Raw genomic sequence first — 15493 nt, 5'->3', positions numbered from 1 at the left:
GCATGAAATATTTATCAATTTCTGACTCGGGAGATGGCCTTCTCTTCTCTGATAATATGCATACAATTGTATTATTGAATAAAATTAGTTAGGATAGGACGATGTTTCAAATGTCAAGGCTTGTCAAGACTAGGCTCAAAGAAAAAAAGGCAAATTCATAGCTTACTTGCCCCAAACTTGCCTATACTTGCCTCAATAGAACGCATCTCCAAAACTCTTTAGATGTCGAGCTTACCAGCAGTATTTTAATATAAAGCCTGTATCCGCAATAATCGGGACACAGAAGTACGGCAGTAACTCTGTACTGAATCAATAAAAATTGACCAAAAGTTAACTGACAATTCTTTGATGTATGTTTATTATTTGTGCAAAATTTCATAAAAATCGATGCATTACTTTTAACTGTGAATGAGAAACAAACATAAGTGGTTTTTAAGATTTTGTACAATTATCACCAATTTTCATTCGCATACTAAATGGTTCTTTTCCGCTACAATTCAAAGTTCTGTGAGGATAATTTTGAAACTTCGTGAGCAGTTATGATACTTATAGAGATGCTTTCTTGCAAAATTTCTTCAACTTTTATAAATTGGATTGAAAGTTACTGGTGTTGATAGAGGATAGTGTTAGTAAAAATGTTTCATGTTTTTTATGTGCGATGTTTGCCTATTCATAACTTTTGAATGTCTCGACCAATTTTCATGAAATTTTCACAGAAGCTAGTTGATTATGTGTATATTATGCCTGCATAATTTGATGATTATGATGAGCAGAGGTGTTACTACAGCAATGGTTTATTGGCAAAAGAGGACGATACATGGAATGGGAGGATATTTATAGTCTAGTAACAATTATCAAAGCCTACTAACTAATTAATCTAAGGTTTGCTTCTCAACACCCCCTCTCAAACCTAGCGCCTGGCGATGCTTCTTGAAAACATCCGTCGGTAGGCCTTTGGTGAGTAGATCAGCAACTTGTTTTCCGGTTAGAATATACTGCACTTCGATTTCGTGTTCTTCAATGCGTTCTCGTACAAAGTTATAGCGAATATCGATGTGCTTGAGCCGTTTTTGATCCCTTGGTTCCTTGGCTATTTGGATACAGGACTGGTTGTCCTCGAAGATGACTACTGGTGAATCCGGATCCACTCCGAATTCCGTAGCCAGATTACGAAGCCAAATTGCTTCACATGCCGCTTGGCTCAGCGACACGTATTCCGCCTCGGTTGAGGATAATGATACCGTTGACTGCTTGCGCGTAACCCAGGTTACAGTGTTGTCTAATATTTTGAAACAGAAACCCGATGTGGATCTCCTATCGTTTACATCGCTGCCCCAATCTGCATCCGCGTAGCCGATTAGTGGATCGTTCTTGCTGCGACTGTAGACGAGTGAGAAATCCTTCGTCCCTTGTAGATACCGCACGACTCGTTTCAGGGCCTTCCAGTGTTCTTCGGTTGGTGCATTCTGGAAGCGGCTGAGGAGATTTACTGCCGCACATATATCCGGACGAGATGACAGCATGAGGTACGTCAGACAACCCGTTAGCTCACGGTAGGGACACTTCCATGGTTCCTGGTCATCTTGTAGTTGGACCAGCTTGGTGCTTGGCTCCAGTGGGGTCGAAACCGGTTTGCACGATTCCATTCCGAAACGCTTCAAGAGATCAAGCACATATTTAGTTTGATTGATGCTTAACTGTTGAAGAGCAGTAAGCTGCGTCAATCCTAGTAGTCATAGGTTTTATTTGAATTAATAAATGTTCACTTTTCTTCCAACCATCAACCGAACTGGACGTTCTTCTTGCGCACTCCCAATAGGTTATGGGCCGACGTGCGAACGTTCTGTTAGGAAGTTTCTAGAAGTCAGCAAGATTTTTTCAAAAGAAGATTTTTCCATCAAGCAGTGAAGATGAATTCCAGCGCAAACGGATCAAGCGGCACCGGAAGTTACCAGTCGATATCAAGCCTGCCCGGGATTGAACGCCTCATCGGTCGCGAGAATTGGGCAACCTGGAAGTTTGCGGTGCAAACCTACTTGGAGCTCGAAGATCTCTGGAGTGCGGTGAAACCGGCGCGGATGGATGACGGTACCTTTGAAGCGGTAGAAGCTGGCAAGGATCGGAAGGCGCGTGCGAAGATCATCCTGCTGTTGGAACCGGTGAACTACGTCCACGTCCGGGAAGCAGGAACAGCTCAGCAAGTATGGTCCAAACTGGAGAAAGCTTTCGAGGACTCGGGTCTAACCAGGCGAGTCGGGCTTCTTCATAAGCTGATCAAAACGGAGCTGTCATCGTGTGATTCCATGGCCGACTACGTCAATCAAATCGTGACGACAGCGCACCAGCTGGACGGGATTGGATTCGCGATTTCTGAAGAGTGGGTTGGCACGTTATTGCTGGCCGGGCTCCCCGATGAGTATCGTCCCATGATCATGGCCCTCGAGAACTCAGGAACACCGATCACCGGAGATGCCATCAAAACGAAGTTGCTCCAAGAGGTCCAGGTTCCGTGCGTGGATTCGGCACTGGCTACGGGGAAAAGCGGTAGCAGAAACGGTAAGCAAACCAAGAAGGTGGATCCCCCAAGAGGTCCGAAGTGTCGAAAATGCCACAAATTCGGGCACATCGCAAAGGATTGCAAAAGTGCAGCACCCAAGAGCAACGCATTTTGCACTGTACTTTCGACGTTCAACGACAGCGACCAGGATCAGTGGTTCTTCGATTCAGGTGCAAGCGTGCACATGACCCGGAACCGCAATCTGCTGGAGAACATGAAGCGTTCTGCCGGCACAGTGGTAGCAGCAAATGGAGGCACCATGAAGGTAATAGCGACGGGCTCGACGGTACTCAAGCCACAATGCCAGCAAGAGGTCATTCCGGTCAAGGAAGTGCAGCTGTTGCCGGAGCTCAGCGCAAACCTTCTGTCTGTGAGCCAAATTGTGAAGAAGGGACACACCGTGATTTTCACCAACGACGGATGCAGAGTGGTCGATACGGATGGCGACGTGATTGCTACAGGTATCCACGACAACAATCTTTTCAAACTGGAACAGCATCGACAGGACACGAAAAGCGCGCTAGCTTGTTCGTCGTCCGAGAGCCTGGAGGTTTGGCATCGGAGATTGGGCCACTTGAACGTCAACAGCATTCGGCGGTTAGCCGATGGTTTGGTCGACGGAGTGAAAATCAACAACGGTAACCATGGGAACTGCAAAGTCTGTCCAATGGGTAAGCAGTGTCGACACCCGTTTAGCAAGCAAGGCTCCCGTGCTGCCGAGAAATTGGACGTCGTTCATTCCGATATATGCGGACCAATGGAGGTGAGTTCCCTTGGCGGTAGTCGTTACTACATTATTTTCGTAGATGACAAATCCCGGCGCATGTGGGTGTACTTCCTCAAGTCGAAGTCTGAGTCGGACGTCTTGAAGGTGTTCAAAGAATTCCACGTGATGACGGAGCGCCAATCCGGCAGGAAGCTCAAAGTGTTGAGAACGGACAACGGAAAGGAATACGTGAACCGTGGTTTCGAGGCGTATCTGAAACAGCACGGTATAAGGCACCAAAGGACGAACGACTACACTCCGGAGCAGAATGGCATGGCAGAGCGAGCAAACCGATCGATTGTGGAACGCGCTCGGTGCATGTTGTTCGAAGCAGGACTACCAAAAACCTTCTGGGCGGAAGCTGTCTCGACGGCCGTGTATTTGCTGAACCGATCTCCAACTCACGGTCACGACGTTACCCCTGAAGAGGCCTGGACGGGAACGAAGCCGAACCTGTCCCACGTGAGAATTTTCGGAACGAAATCGATGGTGTTCATTCCGAAGCCGAAGCGGAAGAAGTGGGATCCGAAGTCCCACGAGTGTATCTTGACTGGTTTCGACGAAGAAACCAAAGGGTACAGGCTGTACGATCCCAAATCAAGGAACATCATCAAGAGTCGGGAAGTGACATTCGTAAACGAAAGCAAACGTGCAACCGATGATGCGAAGCAGGAAGTTCCACGACGTCGTACGCTGGTGCAGCTAGACATCGAGGAAGTAGTTTCGCTATCCCCGGAAGAAGCCCCGCTGCAACCGCAGCTCAACGAACCTGAGGAAGACGAGGAGTTTTTCACCGACTGTGAAACAAGCGATGCGATTGAAGACAGCAGTGAGAGTAACACGTCAACAGATTCCGTGATCGAAGTGACATCCGTGCTCCCACCGCAACAATCTTCAAATCCACCTCGGTCACAGGTGTTGAGGCGCAGTGGTCGGGAGCACAGGCTACCAGGCAAGTATAATGGCTTTCAATTACCGAATAGAGGTCTACCGCATATCAATCCCCCACACAGAACCACCCGTGATACCGATGCCGATGATGCCGGGCAGCCCACGTGTACCGCCAACCAGGATCAGTTCAGCGGAATGACGGAATCCGCAACGCAAGCCGAAGCTAGGAGGAGCGACGATGACCCGGTGACGCACCAGGAGGCATTGTCCAGAGACGAGTCCGGACGCTGGACGACGGCAATGAAGGAGGAGTACGACGCGCTGATCAACAATAACACCTGGACGTTGACGGAGCTACCGAAAGGGCGGTCGGCCATCAAATGCAAGTGGGTCTACAAAACGAAGCACGACGCTAGTGGCAAAGTGGACCGTTACAAAGCTCGCTTGGTAATCAAGGGGTACTCGCAGCGAAAGGGGGTGGATTACGACGAGACCTATTCCCCGGTCGTTCGTCATAGTTCACTGCGGTACTTGTTCGCCATGGCAGCCAAATACAACCTTCAGGTGGACCAGATGGATGCCATCACCGCGTTTCTCCAAGGAGATATAGAGGAGGAAATATACATGGAACAACCGCCATGTTTCGTGAAGCCCGGAGGACGTCAACTGGTGTGCCGCTTGAACAAGGCGCTCTATGGTCTCAAGCAATCCAGTAGGGTCTGGAACACCAAGCTAGACGCTGCGCTGAAGAAGCTGGGACTTCACCAATCCGAGTTTGATCCATGCCTTTACTACTGGATCGAGGACGGAAAAGTCTTGTTCGTTGCAGTGTACGTTGACGACGTGCTGATTTTCTCCAACGATGCAGCCCTGAAGAACACCCTGAAGGCCAAGCTCAGCAGTACATTCCGAATGAAGGATTTGGGACCTGCGGCGAGCTGTTTGGGCATTCGCATCACCCGTGCGAAAGGCTCAGTATCATTGGATCAGGAGGCGTACATCGATTCCATGCTTCGACGGTTCAACATGCAAGATGCGAAGACTGTGTCAACTCCGATGAACACCGCTGAAAAGTTGTCAAAGGAGATGTCCCCGAATACGCCGGAAGAAACTGAGCGGATGAAGAATATCCCGTACCAGGAGGCCGTCGGATGCCTAATGTATCTGGCACAGTGTACGCGTCCGGATATACTTTTTGCCGTGAACCTCCTGAGTCGTTTCAACTGTTGCTATGGACCGAAGCACTGGGAAGCAGTCAAGCATCAATTCCGGTACCTGAAAGGGACAAAAACGATTAGACTGAAGTATTCTGCGGCCGGCGACTCAAAGCTAGTTGGATATTCCGATGCGGATTGGGCGTCCGATCTAGATGACAGGAGGTTAACGAGTGGGTACGTATTCCTGCTGCAAGGAGGAGCAGTATCCTGGTGCTGTAAACGACAGTCCACTGTATCTCTCTCAACCTGTGAGGCGGAGTACATGGCATTGTCGGCTGCGGTACAAGAGGCTTCGTGGTGGAGAGGACTGGTGTCGCAGTTTGGTGAGACGGACGCAATCGAGCTACGCTGTGACAATCAGAGCACAATCTGTATCGCGCGGAATGGCGGATACACACCCCGGACGAAACATATAGACATCCGGCACCATTACATCCGTGATGCGTTGGACCGGAAAATCATCCAGTTGAACTACGTCAACACTGAGGAGCAGGTTGCCGATGGTTTGACCAAGCCACTACAACGAGTCAAGCTTGAACGTAACCGAAAAGCGATGGGTTTACTCAACTGAAGACGCAAGCTTAAGGAGGAGTGTTGAAGAGCAGTAAGCTGCGTCAATCCTAGTAGTCATAGGTTTTATTTGAATTAATAAATGTTCACTTTTCTTCCAACCATCAACCGAACTGGACGTTCTTCTTGCGCACTCCCAATATTAACGTACCTTCCTTTCTATTGTGTTGCAGGCCCAGAAAATGGTTTAGCTCTTGAAGGTCAACCATATCGAATTCTGCAGCCAACATCCTCTTGATTCGTTCCAGTTCTTCCAATGAGTCCGACGCCAGAATAATATCGTCCACATAGAGGACGACGTAGAGTTGAACCTTTTTCCTCGTAGACGTGTAGAGACAGCTATCGTATTTTGATCGTTGGAAACCAAGCTTCACCATAAACTTGTGGAACCTCTCATTCCAGCTCCGAGGGGCCTGCTTCAATCCGTACAGCGATTTGTTGAGTTTGCAGACTTTCTTCTCCCTCTCAAATCCTGGCGGTTGCTTCATAAAAACCGTTTCCTGCAGGTCCCCGTTCAAAAACGCCGTTCGTACATCCATTTGGTGTAGATGCAGTTTCCGCTGGACAGCAACAGACAGTAACGTTCGAACTGTGCTCATCCGAACCACCGGAGCGTAGGTTTCTTAGTAGTCCAGTCCGTACCGTTGAGAGCACCCCTTTGCAACTAGCCGCGCCTTGTATCTGCTAACCGTATCATCGTCGTTGTACTTGATCTTGAAGACCCACTTACATGGCATCGCACGACAGCCATCCGGCAGGTCCACCAAGTCCCAGGTGCGGTTCTCCTCCAGGGATTTGAGTTCGTCGTTGATCGCCAGCTGCCATTCTGGCCAGTCGTCTCGTTTCTTCGCTTCGTCGATGGTCTCAGGGAGATTCTGGATGATGTAGCTTTCGGCATTCAACGCAAACGCTTCATACAGGTGATAGTCGGAAAACTTTTCCGGCTGCTTCCGCTTCCTGTCGGTTCGTCGTACTGCTTTTGTTTCTTCCGCTTCCTCGATTTCATCCTCTGACAGCGATTCGAAAACATCAATTTCTTCTTCGGACGCCCTTGCTTCTTCTTCAATTTCATTTCCGGCTGGTTCCTGTTCCACATCCGAAACAAGATGGTCCTCCGTGTAAACGGGAGCTAACTTGGGCTTCGATTCTTCAACCAAGACGTCTCGAGAAACGACAACTTTCTGCTTTTCTGGATCCCACAGTCTGTAGCCGTTCACAGCATAACCGACGAAACAACACACCTTGCTTTTGTCGTCCAGCTTGCTTCTCTTCTCCTTCGGGATGTGGGTGAACGCCTTGCTGCCAAACACACGCATTTTGGACACATTTGGCTTATGTCCATACCATTTCTCGAAGGGGGTTACCGATTTCTGCAACGCTGACGTGGGACTTCGGTTGATCACGTGTACCGCAGCCTGCACCGCTTCGTTCCACATGTACCGTTTGAATCCAGAGTCGTCCAACATCGCACGGGATCGTTCCATGATGGTGCGATTCATGCGCTCCGCAACACCATTTTGCTGTGGTGTATAGGGCGCGGTAGTCTCCATCACAATCCCCATGGTTTCGCAGAATTTTGTGAAATCTTCATTGACGTACTCACCACCGTTGTCGCAGCGTATCCGTGCTATCCTGCGCTCGAAATGTGCTTCTTCCATCGCCGAGTATTTCTTGAACATCTCCAGAACGTCACTCTTCGCCTTTATCACGTACACCGCCGTGAAGTGGGTGAAATCGTCGATGAAGCTCACGAACATTTTTCCGCCATCCCAAGCGGCTGGCTTGAATGGCCCGCAAACGTCGGTGTGTACCAACTCCATCGGACGACTGGATCTAGCTCGTGGTGTGTCAGAAAATGGCAATCTCACCTGTTTCGCTTTCATGCAGGATTCACAAATTTCGTTTGCTTCCAGATTCTTCCCGACGTCCAAGCCTTCCACCATGTTGCAACGAACCAGTTTTGCCAGGCCGGAATTGCCGATATGGCCGTATCGCCGATGCCACAGAACCCGCCGTGCTCCGGAATCAGCAGCTAGAGCCGACTCGCTTGATGGAATCAACCCAACATTCAGTTCGTACAGCTTGGTCCTCCTCGTAGCTGTGCAGACTCGTGAACCATCTGCTCTCGTGATGCTTGCTTCGTCGCGTGTGAATGTGGTGCGCATACCTCGTTCGCCGATTTTCTTGACAGAGAACAGGTTCAGGGTCAAATCCGGAACGTACAGAACATCGTAGACGACGCACCGCAGTTGTTTGTCATCCACCGTTGCAAGCATCCTCACCTCTCCAGCATATTCACTCACCAGCTGTTGTCCTGACTTCGCTACTGTGATGACCACGGGGCGCTCCAAACGATGGACGTTGAACAGGTACTCACTATTTGAAACGATGTGTTCTGATGCGCCGCTATCGAGAATCCAGCGAAAATTTCCGTTGCTCGTGCTCTTCGAGTCGTCGGTGCCCACAAACGCAACATCGTGCTGCGTGTCCGCAGCATTGGCCTTCTCCTTTGGCTTCTTCTTCTGCTTTGCCGGCGGTTTTCCTGTGCCACAATCCTGCTTGCGACCGCTTCCCGGGCAGTCCACTCGCTTGTGTCCTGGTTTGCCGCATGCATAACAGTTGAAGCCGAATTTTCCAGGTTTTCCAGCAAACGCCGTGCCGGACTCCGAACGCACTTCAACCAGCTGCCGCTTGATACCTTCATTCAGCAACCTTGTCTTCACAAATTCCAGCGAGCACTGTTCCACTGGCAAGGTTTCCAGCACTGTTATCAGCTGGTCGTAGGACTTCGGCATCGATTGCAGCAAGTTGAATACGATCACCTTCTCGTCGAACTTGACTCCAGCTGATTTCAAATCTCGAACGTTTTTCTCGAAGGCAACAACGTGTTCCTGCAGGGGGCGAGATTCGTCATACCGCAATACCGACATTTGCTTCAGCAGGTAGAAAATGCCGGCGACACCTTTCTTCTCGAAGAGTCGCTCCAACGTGGACCAGATTTCCTTGGGCGAGGTTTTCCCCTTGATGAAATCCAAATGCGAATCCGCGATCTTGTGGATGATTATGGATTTGCACTTTGCGTCTTGCTGTCTTCGTTTTTCACGTTTTTGCTCCTTCTGGGCCTTGACCACGGCGGTGTCCGTCTCTTCGTCCGCGTAGAAATCTTCCTCTTCCAAGCTCTTCCGGATGCAGTGCACCAGTCCCAATTCTTCCAGGTAGGCTTCCATCCTAAAACTCCAGTTTGAGAAGTTGGCTCCATCGAAGAGGTACACCCGTTGGATTCTTTCTTCGTCCATTCCGCTTCCGATTGTCCGAATCGCACTTCCGAAACCTAGTCCGAAACCGAACTTACTTCGAAACGACACCCGTACCGAATTTTCACCTTGCTCGTGAAAAATTTTCTTCTTGGCCTTGACTACTCCAAACAAACCAAAGTTGCTATGGAAATCACGTGCTTTGGGCCGATAACCTGATGAGCAGAGGTGTTACTACAGCAATGGTTTATTGGCAAAAGAGGACGATACATGGAATGGGAGGATATTTATAGTCTAGTAACAATTATCAAAGCCTACTAACTTATTAATCTAAGGTTTGCTTCTCAACAGATTATTGGTGCAGTACTTTCAACAATACAATCAAAGCAATAAGGGGTGCTCACTAATTGTTGTCTGAAGGGCTAAAATCACGGTGAGCCCCAATATATGTTTCAACGATAAAATTGTTGGTAGTGCATCGATTTTTTTTTTTTGAAATTTTGCCTATGCAAGTACAGTAAATTGAGAGGTTTGTGTTCAAAATTTCAGCTATTTCGTTTATCAAATTCAAAAGTTACAGCGCTGACAAGCTAAACCAGGGGCTGTACAAAATTCAATTGCTCGCGTTCTACTGTTTCATTGCTACAACAAAAGGTACTTGACCGATTCACATGAAATTTTGCAGGTGAAATGAACACTACTTAAGATATTATCAGGCAGCATTTGAGCAATTTTAATGTATCTATTGCAGAGTTTCAGCCATGTTTCTGTGTCCCGATTATTGCGGATACAGGCTTTAATTAAGTCAATAGCCTCAAGAAGCCGGGAAACACTAGTTGTTCAACATCACATGTAAAGCCCAGTTTCGTTTTCGAGAGGAATTGCTCAAAAAGTTTTTTGGACGATTCCTGGCAGAAACTGTCTGCAGTAACAGCCATTTGAATTGTCTTTTCTTCGCAACTGCGTACTGCGATCGAAGAAAAGTGGTTTCTTTCGGCAATCAAGCGCATCAAGATAGGCCGAGAAATTCCTTCTGAACTGCAAACACCCCTTAAGACAACCTTAAGAACATAATAAACAATAGTATACCACAATACTCGGTTTGTAGCTGCTGCTCTCCATTCTCGGTCATGTGCTCTCTTCGTTCCATGGCATCTTGTGCCAACCGGATCAGTAGCAAACATCAGCTTTTCAAGATTGTTGTCCGACATTCTTGCCACATGTCCGGCTTTGGCCGGAATGCATCCTTCTGGATGCTGAATTCGCCGTAGAGTGCAGCGAGCTCGTGGTTCATTCGTCGTCGGTCGAAAACTTGCAGGTCCTTCTCCTAGCATGGTCCATGTCTCGTGTCCGTAGAGGACCATTGGCGTATTGTACATGGTGCATCTGGTGCGGGGTGAATCTTTTAGTAATAGGCATGACATCCACTGGCTGGCCAATTTCACGACTGACATTGTTGTCAGCCGTCAGTAATTCTTAAGATCAGTATTCTCAGTGTAAGGATCTGAGGTAGACGAATTCCTCTACCACCTCGAAGGTAGCCCCATCTATCGTGACATTATACTACCTGGACGGATCAGGTCGTGTTCGGTTCCGCCTACCAGACTTTGTTTTGTACGCATTCACCACCAGTTCAACTTTTGCTGCTACCATATTGTCCGCAAAGCACGCAAATTGACCGGATTTTGTGAAAATCGCACCCTGGCTGTTGAGCCCGGCTCGTCGCATTGCACTTTCCAGAGCGATGTTCAAGAGTAGGCATGAGAATCCGTCACCTCGTCCGTCTCAGTCCTCCGCGAGATTCGATTGTGCTGGATAGTTCACCCGAAATCCTTACGTAGTTTTGTACACCGTCCATCGTTGCTTTAAGTAGTCCGGTCAGCTTCCCAGGAAAGCCGTTTTCGTCCATGATTCTCCATAGCTTTGTGGGCACGATACTGTCGTATGCCGCCTTAAAGTGTATGAACAGGTGATGTGTTGGGATCTATTCACGGCATTTCTGGAGGATTTGCCGTGCGATAAAGATCGTTGCCGACTGGCCTTCAATGAAACTGGCTTGATAACTTCCCACGAACTCATTCGTTTTAGGTGACATACGACGGAAGATGATCTGGGATAGCACTTTGTATGTAGCACTCAAAATAGTGATCGCTCTAAAGTTCTCACATTCCAAATGGTTGCCTGTCTAGTGAATGGGGCAGATAACCCCTTCCTTCCATTACTCCTGTAGCGGTTCGGTTTCCCAGATCCTGGCTATCAACCGGTGCAGACAGGTGGGTCTCCAGTTAGCCTAGTGGTTAAGGCTATGGATCGCCAATCCGGAGACGGCGGGTTCGATTCCCGTTCCGGTCGGGACAATTTTCTCGACTCCCTGGGCATAGTGTATCATTGTGCTTGCCTCACAATATACAAATTCATGCAATGGCTGGCAAAGAAAGCCCTCCAATTAATAACTGTGGAAGTGCTCAAAGAACACTAAGTTGGAGAGAGGCAAGCCAAGTTCCAGTGAGAACGTCGAGCCATACAGAAGAAGAAGAAGGTGGGTAACTTTTCTGGGCCCATGTTTATGAGTTTAGCTGCGATACCATCCTTACCAGCTACTTTGTCGGTTTTGAGCTGATGAATGGCATCCCCTTAACTTCCCTCAGCGTGGGAGTTGGCTCATTACTTCAGCTGCATTGGCGTAGTCGTTTCCTTCGTTATCGTGGTCTCCCGTGCTTTACGTCCTCCACGCCATTGAGGTGCTCTTCGAAGTGCTGCTTCCACCTTTCGATCACCTCACGTCCGTCCGTCAAGAGGCCTCTGTTCTTATCCCTGCATATTTCGGCTCCCGGCATGAAGCCGTTGCGGGATGCGTTGAGCTTCTCGTATAGAACTTCCGTGTTTCATGGGAGCAGCACAGCAGTTATATATCCTCGAGCTCCACTTATTCCAGGCGACTCTTTTCCCCCGAAAGAGGCGGGTCTGCTGCTTCCGCTTCTGTTTGTAACCTTCCACGTTCTGCCGAGTTCCTTGCTGCAGCATTACCGCCCGTGCTACGTTCTTCTACTTTCCACGTACCTACCCAATGGTGCTCTCGGCTGCGTCATTAATGGCTGCTACTGTTCTCCAGCAGTCCCCTAAAGGAGCCACGTCGCCCTCGTCTGGCAATTCTGCCTCGAGATTCTGTGCGTATGCTGAGGCAACATCCGGTTGCTTTAGTTGGCACGCACCGTACATATATTATTGATGACGGAATGTTTTGGGCGCAGTTTGACAATAACATGGTAGTGGTCGGAGTCGATGTTAACGCGACGATATGTCCTGACGTCGATAATGTTCACGGAGAAATCAAACTACCTAATTTTGGGGTCGATTTTACTCAAAGCTGAGTATATCGAATAAACTAGTTACCCAAAATTAGGTTGTTTTCCTTTTTTCCCCCACCGATGTTGTCAAAAACAAACAGAGATGCATCTACCCAGTGGGGGTCCTTGAGCCCAATAAGCCAATTTTGAGTAAATGTAGATATACTCAAAAATGGGTTGAATAAGGGGGGGGGGGGGGGTCTTGGGTTAAATTTACCTACTCTTAAGTATATTTTTTTGCTGGAGGTAAAGGCAATTTACCTAGTGTGAGTTTAATCGATTTACTCAAATTTGGCTTATTGGGCGGAACTATGGGATTGCGTCAAAAGAACTCAATTTTGGGTAGTTTGACGGTTCCGTGTTGGTGGAGTTCTGTCCGTCAATCAGAAAGTGGTCGATTTGATATTCCGTCTGCTGTGGTGGTCTCCAGGTGTAACGTTAAGGAAGGCTGTGTTGGAAAAATATGTTTTTGAAGGCGACGAAATCAATGAGTCGTAGGCAAGGTCGTAGGCCGTTTCGTTCGTCTGCTGGTGGGCGCTGAACTTTCCAATCGTCGGTCTGAATTCCTCCTCCTGGCCTACCTGAGCGTTTGAATCTCCTATGAAGAACTGGACGTCGTGGCTTGGGCAGGGATCGTACTCGCGTTCGGGCTGCGCGTAAAATGCGTCATTGTCATCAGCAGTGCTTCCGGAGTGTGGGCTGCGCACGTTTATTATGCTGATGTTGAAGAATCGGCCCTTGATCCTCAACCTGCACATTCTTTCGTCGATCGGCCACCAACCGATCATGCGCCTCTGCATATCACTATCACGATGAAAGCTGTTCCCAGCTCGCGTGTGTTGCCGCAGCTCTGGTAGATGGTATGATAAACCACAGACAAACAGACGTATCACTTGGAACAAAATTAGATAAAAAATCATCGTCACGAAAACATAATCGCCTAATTCTGATTACGCTGTGGTACGCAAAGTCACTGAGTAGATGACGGTAGTGAGCAAACGTCAAACAGGAGCAAACACGATGCGAGCGCCATGAGCGATTGATTTGCGAACTGCGGATAAACGTTCGCACCATAGATCCTGTCCAACAAACCTCCTGCAGCGCTACGATGCCGAACCCGCGATCCTTCAGTAGATCAGCGAGTATGCGGGTGCTCCCAATGAAGTTGGGAGATCTGCAGTTCTCTCTCTCTCTCTCTCTTCTTGGCGTAACGTCCTCATTGGGACAAAGCCTGCTTCTCAGGTTGGTGTTCTATGAGCACTTCCACAGTTATTAACTGAGAGCTTCCTCTGCCAATGACCATTTTGCATGCGTATATCGTGTGGCAGGCACGAAGATAGGGTCTGGGACCATTTGGGCAGGAGCACCTATTTTGGGCACTTCCTGCTATAAATCAGCCAATTTTGAACCGATTGACTTGATTTTTGAGGCACGATCAGATACGCACAGTATCTAGCCATGTTCAAAAGTTCAAGTCAATCGCTTTGAAATTAACTGAGTTATAGCAACAAGTGCCCAAAATAGGTGCTCCTGCCCAAATGGTCCCAGACCCTACTCTATGCCCAAGGAAGTCAAGGAAATTTCACGGCTTTTCGGGCCCGTATGAAGTTGATCACCAATATTAACTTCTTTTCCCGATCAGCCTAGATAGCTGTGTAGTGTCGGTAGCGGTTAGTTCAACTGGCTAAGAATAGCACTACGGACCGCCTGTTCCAGTGGTAGGAATCCACTAATCAGGTGACCCCTAATTCATGGTGTTATGCGGCTTTACGCTTACCGTGCCTAGGAATGAATGGTTAGGGGGGTCTTATAAAAACCTAATCGCAAACGGAGCCTGTGGAGTACCAGGGCACCCTCCACAGTATTTGCCCTTACTGTGCTAACCGGAGCAATAGCGCGGTGGACCTTGTGTTTCTCCGAGACAATCAGCTGCCCTTCTTCAATCTCATACTTGAGGCTGAATAAGGGCGGGATTATGAAGATGTTAATTAGTTTAGATTTTCACCTATATGGTTTCGCATTATGCGTTTTACACAGTGTATTCTGTGCATCCTCGCCTTTGGCGCACTCAAATCGATACCGATCTGGCTTTACTGTTGCTGTTCTTTTTTGTGCTGTGATTGTTAAGAGTTTAATCTTGCCTAGTTTGGGTAGTGGCTACGGTTAGGATAGCTCAGATCAATCTTCAGCACAAAAGAACAGCAACGATCAATCTTTGTAGACTCATGCAAAATGGTACAGCCCAAGTGGCGTTAGTCCAAGAACCTTACTTTCGTAAGGGGAATTTCTATTTAGGAAACCTTGTGAATCCGGTGTTTGCTACTTTCAGTAAAAATGAAATGGCAAACTCACGTGTCATGCCTCGAGCATGTGTGCTTGTCAATAACGCAGTCGTTGCTACATTCATCTCTGAACTAACTACCAGAGATGTATGTGCTATCACAATCGATGTATCTGTTGGAAACCTCAACAGAAAATACGTTTATTGTTCGGTTTATTTACCGCATGATGAACCATCCCCTACGGATGCTTTCAAGCAAGTCATTGCATACTGCACTTCAAAAGGCCTTCCGCTAATTGTTGGTAGTGATGCTAATGCTCACCATATAATCTGGGGCAGCTCAGACATCAATTTGAGAGGCTCCAGTTTGATGGAATACTTAAGTAGTACAGATCTTGGATTACTTAACATAGGCAACCGCCCAACCTTCATGGTATCTGGTAGAGAGGAAGTGTTAGACATAACGCTTTGCTCTAGCAGAATTAGTCATGAGCTAACCAATTGGCATGTGTCAGATGAAGAATCTTTATCTGACCATCGTTACATCTTGTTTGAACATGTGAATGTTACTTCGCAAACTTTGCGTTTCAGGAATCCCCGGTCAACTAAC

General features: G+C 48.1%; 1 protein-coding gene across 1 annotated transcript in view; it reads right to left on the bottom strand.

The window, feature by feature from the left end:
- Nucleotides 1-15493, bottom strand: part of LOC134284091 (uncharacterized) — a 225861-nt gene that overhangs the window by 191288 nt on the left and 19080 nt on the right. The gene's annotated exons all lie outside the window — the stretch shown is intronic.

Source organism: Aedes albopictus, chromosome 3 (genome assembly GCF_035046485.1).
Source record: "Aedes albopictus strain Foshan chromosome 3, AalbF5, whole genome shotgun sequence".
In the NCBI taxonomy this organism is placed as follows: Eukaryota; Metazoa; Arthropoda; class Insecta; order Diptera; family Culicidae; genus Aedes; species Aedes albopictus.
Note: the sequence above shows the minus strand (reverse complement) of the source record. Positions and strands in the feature narration are given on the sequence as shown.